At 38.8% G+C, this 5,522-nt stretch overlaps 1 protein-coding gene across 1 annotated transcript in view; it reads left to right on the top strand.

Annotated features, from left to right (window-relative positions):
* Window positions 1–5,522, top strand: part of UAP1 (UDP-N-acetylglucosamine pyrophosphorylase 1) — a 246,640-nt gene that overhangs the window by 45,534 nt on the left and 195,584 nt on the right. The gene's annotated exons all lie outside the window — the stretch shown is intronic.

The following is a 5,522-nucleotide window of genomic DNA, read 5'->3' on the forward strand; positions in this document are numbered from 1 at the left end:
AAGTCATTGTATCAAAAAGACACGTGCACTCAAATGTTTATTGCAGCACAATTCACAATTGCATTAAATCAACCCAAGTGTCCATCAATCCATGAATGGATTAACAAAATGTGGTATATGTATCCCATGTAATACTACTCGGCCACAAAGAAGGATGACTTAATGCCTTTTGCAACAATCTGAAAGGAACCTGGAGACCGTTATCCTAAGTATCTAAAGAATGGAAAAACAAATACCACATGTACTCACTATTAAATTGGAACTCATTGATGAGCAACCATGCACATAGAAGGAAGTAAAACTCAAGGGAAATCAAGTGGAGGGGTAGGCGGGGAGGAGGGATGTGCGAAAACCTACCTGACAGGTACAATGAACACTATCTGGGTGACGGGCACACATGACTAAAGCATTACAAAAACAGTCCATGTAACCAAAATAATTTTCACCCCCGTAATAGTTCAAAATTTAAAAAAAATTTTTTTAAGAATATTGAAAAAAAGCCAGGTAAGCCCCCCCACAATGAGACTAGAAATCAATGAAATAATAACAATTTAAAAACAATAACAAAAAGGTAACAAAACCAAATTATATAGATAAAATTGGTTAATGGCCGGGCGTGGTGGCTCACGCCTGTAATCCTAGCACTCTGGGAGGCTGAGGCGGGCGGATTGCTCAAGGTCAGGAGTTCAAAACCAGCCTGAGCAAGAGCGAGACTCCGTCTCTACTATAAATAGAAAGAAATTAATTGGCCAACTAATACATATAGAAAAAACTAGCCGGGCATGGTGGCACATGCCTGTAGTCCCAGCTACTCGGGAGGCTGAGGCAGGAGGATCCCTTGAGCCCAGGAGTTTGAGGTTGCTGTGAGCGAGGCTGACGCCACGGCACTCACTCTAGCCTGGGCAACAAAGCGAGACTCTGTCTCAAAAAAAAAAAAAAAAAAAAAAAAAATTGGTTAATGAAAAAAAATAAGATGCAAATAAATACAGTGTAAGGAAGGAGATACGACTTTAGTCACAACAGAGCATTAAAAATAATTTTAAAATTATGAACTATATGCCAATAATTGAAAGCTTAGACAAAATGGATAAATTCCTGGAAAAATAAAAAATGTCAAAATTGGCAAAATAATTGAATAAACTAATAAGTATTAAAGATATTTAAGTAGTAATAAAAGACACCCCCTTCTCATCAGAGTCTCAAACTCAGTTTTATAAGAAAGCACTGTGGGCCGGGCACAGTGGCTCACGCCTGTAATCCTAGCACTCTGGGAAGCTGAGGCGGGCAGATCACTCAAGATCAGGAATTTGAAACCAGCCTGAGCAAGAGCAAGACCCTGTCTCTACTAAAAATAGAAAGAAATTAATTGGTCAACTAAATGCCAACTAAAAATCTATAGAAAAAAAAAAATTAGCCAGGCATGGTGGCACATGCCTGTAGTCCCAGCTACTCAGGAGGCTGAGGCAGAAGGATTGCTTGAGCCCAGGAGTTTGAGGTTGCTGTGAGGTAGGCTGATACCATGGCACTCTAGCCCAGGCAACAGAGTGAGACTCTGTCTCCAAAAAAAAAGAAAGCACTATATAAAAAAGTTTCAAGGAACAGATAATCTTTACCTTACAAAGTTGTTGCAGAAAATAATGAAAGGAGAAAGATTTATTCACTTTAAAACCATGATTCAGTAAAATATAATTCTATTTGGTGTATGAGTTTTAATGAAAAAATAAACGTACTATATCCTACAGTATATTCAAAATATGATCAAGTTAAGCAATGCAAAGATGGTATGATATCAATAATTTTATTAATGTAACTTACCTCTATAATGGAGTAAAGATAAAGGGTATGTGATTATCTCAAAAGATGCAGGAAAAAACAATAAATTTTAAAACACTTTGATAAAAATTCTAACATAGCCTTGTTAAAAAATATTTATGAAAAACCTACAACAAACATCATGCTTTAATAGAGAAAATTTCCAGGCATTGCGTTTAACACTGGGAACAGCAGAATGCTCACTATCATGACTACTGACTGTTTAATGTATACGAGGTGCCCTAGACAATGAAGTAAACATGAAAACAATATAAGCATAAGTATTGAAAGGGAAAAAAATGTCATTGTTTACAGCTGACAAAATCCTTTACAGAGAATAACACAATAGAAAAACAAGTAAACTAGTAGATCTAATGAGAGGATAAACATCCTATTAGAAATTTAATAAAACAGAAGATATCATTTACAACAATTAAAAATAATTGGGAATTAATATAACAGAACATACAATACTTCTATGGGCAAAATTTACAACTCCATTAAAAGGCATAAAAGATGACCTGAGGAAATAGATGTGGCATGTTTATGCATGGGAAAACATCACAAGAATGTCAGCTCTCTCCTGTTTACAAATCCATTGCAAGTTCATTCAAAATTCCAGTAAGAGGTTTTGAGCACCTTAACATTTATTTGAAAATGTATATGGAAGAATCAAGGTCCGTGAATATCTAAGTTTTGAAAAATAAGAGAGGACACTTGTCCTATCTAACAGACAGTAAGATATAAGTTATTAAAATAAGACAATAAGAAATTACAAGGCCAGGGTATTAGAACTGTTGTGATATATTATCATGGAGAAACCATAAGTGGAGAGGAAAAGATGAATTATTAAGCAGATTGAAGTGAGGAAACTAGCTCAATATATGTGAAGACATACAAAGTTGGATATCTTCCCATATACAAAGGTTAATCCCCGATTCATCATTTATTCAACAAATACTTATTGAGCATTTAATATGTGTGGAGGACTTTTCTAGACAGTTGGGGTATGTCGGTCAGTGAAAATGGCAAAAGTCCTTGCCATTATTAAAACCCTAGCTGTAGAGGGTAAAAATATGAAGTCAATACAAGAAAAATGTAGGATAATTTTTTGATGATCTCAGAGTGGGAAGGGACTTTTTAAAACAAAAACTCAAAAACCCCACAAAGTAAAAGGCAAAAAATACTTGATAGGTTTGATTATGTCATGATTAAATATGAGGACACCTTATGACCCACCCATGTAGCCCAGAGAAACTCTCATAGTTCCATACAAAGATTCATGCAAGGAAGCTCATCATGATGTTGTTTCTGGCAGCGGGGAATAGGAACCAACCTAGGTGCCTACCTCTAGAGAAACAAGCAGAATGTGCACACTATGGAATACCCTGCAGCAGTTAGCGGCACTGAATTAGATGTATACTCAATAATATAGAATGAAATCAAACAGTACCACATGAAAAAAATAACAGAATTGGAGCAATAAGCTCCATATCATGCACATAAATGTCAAAGATATATATTCATAACTAATACTATATATTCTACAAGGGTACACACCTACCCAAGGGCATATACCAAATATGTAGAGCTTGTTCCTTTGGGAATGAGAATTAGAATGAAGAGAAGAAAAATGAAATAAAACAAGGTTCTTATACGGACTGATGGTGATCATGAATTAAGAACTAAGGAGTGTGATGAATTCAACAATCTGTACTTAAGTCCAAAAAAGTAAAAAAAGGAAAGACAGGTAGATTCCCACTGTAATTGTTAAGAGAAGAGGGTAGAATCCAATGATCTTGAGTTGGAAAGTATCTTATCAGTCACGCAATCTAAATTTCTTCTCAAGGCAGGAATTCTCTCTCCCAAATCCTTGGAAAATATCACCCTCCGCTTGAACTATATACATAGGGCAGACTGTTAGAGTGTTGGATAGCTCCAGTGGGTTCAGCATGCTTTCATAAATTTGTCTGAAACTGCCCTCCTGTAAACATCCAACCATTGGTCCGAGTTCTGCTGTCTGGCACTGTACCCAGTGAGTTTATATCCTCTTTTGCAAAACAGCAGTTTGAACACTTGAAATTGCTGTTAATAGTTTAAGTTTTCTCTTCCAGTACCACAAACCCAGATTTTTCAATTGTTCCTCATGTGACCTGTTCAGGGTCATCTAAAAAGTATCAGGGATTTATAGCATGACATCAGCTATTAAATGTGGTTTGCTTGTTTGAGAAATGTACAAGCATTGTGCAAGATGCTATGCATGAGTGCTCAAAAAACCATAACAAAAAATGCTTCTAGGAGAGTTATAATTGAAAGCATCCTGAACTAATAGTCTTGATCTATTGGACTTTGAAATGTATAATGTTCAAGCAAATCTCTGCTATGAGTGACCACATTTTATATACTGACTTATTCATTTATTCAAGAAATATTTCTTTTTTTTTTTTCCTGAGACAGAGTCTCGCTTGTTGACCAGGCTAGAGTGAGTGCCGTGGCGTCAGCCTAGCTCACAGCAACCTCAAACTCCTGGGCTCAAACGATCCTCCTGCCTCAGCCTCCCGAGTAGCTGGGACTACAGGCATGCGCCACCATGCCCGGCTAATTTTTATATATATATTAGTTGGCCAATTAATTTCTTTCTCTTTATAGTAGAGACGGGGTCTTGCTCTTGCTCAGGCTAGTTTTGAACTCCTGACCTTGAGCAATCCGCCCGCCTCGGCCTCCCAGAGTGCTAGGATTACAGGCGTGAGCCACCGTGCCCGGCTCAAGAAATATTTCTTAAATATATTTTTTGTGCCAAGGATTGCTATGGGCTTTGAAAACTGGAACATACTTCTCAGTACCATGGAGAAAGACTCAAAGACCTAGAATTGAATCTCAGGGAGCAGGCTCACTTCTGGTGTCCTTTGGTGAACCAACAAGAAGGATGTGGCTCCCCTAGCTCTCTGGATATGTCCGCATTTGACCACTTCTCTACCTGGTGGTAGCCATGGATTGGTGTGACCCCAAACTCACAGTGGTTCGTCCCTTGGGCTCCAGCCACAATGTCTGTTCACATTATCTGTAAATCCAGAGCTCCTCTCTTTAATAACTTTGAAGACAAGACCAATGGGGTGAAATAAACCACTAAGGTTTGAAGATAGTTAAGGGAAAGGGCATAGAATCTGGTATATTCCAAACTAACCAGGTCCTCGGTAACATTCTGAACTAGCAGCAAAATTCAAGGGGCTTAAGAAACCAATTTAAGAAACCCTTCAGAAATGTGCTTCTGGTCAATAACTTCTAGGAACTGGGCACAGCTCTGTGCAGCACACATTCTGCACTGTGGAGGCTGTAAGGGAGGCCCAACTGTGCTTTGATGGCACCTAGAACCTAGTTGGGAACATCTTAAAGATCTCCACATATATCACTGTATGGGACCACTTCCATGCTGCTGAAGTAGCTGGTGCATAGGTGCAATTAGGCAAAATCGGGGAGACAGTGTGTCCAGGGCAAAGAAGGAGACGAGCTAGAAGGAGAGTGACCCAGGCTGGAAGGAGAGGGGTGCATAGGCAGGTCAAGGTGCTTGAGGTGACCAAGACCAGTACAGGCAGCTGCAGAGAACGTGTTGGCTGTTTCGGGAGGCTGAGACCTTGACCCCTCACTGATCCTGGACACATCTCCATCACCCCTAGATCCCCAACTCCACCAGACACACTGGGCAGTGAGTA

Source organism: Microcebus murinus, chromosome 2 (assembly GCF_040939455.1).
Source record: "Microcebus murinus isolate Inina chromosome 2, M.murinus_Inina_mat1.0, whole genome shotgun sequence".
In the NCBI taxonomy this organism is placed as follows: domain Eukaryota; kingdom Metazoa; phylum Chordata; class Mammalia; order Primates; family Cheirogaleidae; genus Microcebus; species Microcebus murinus.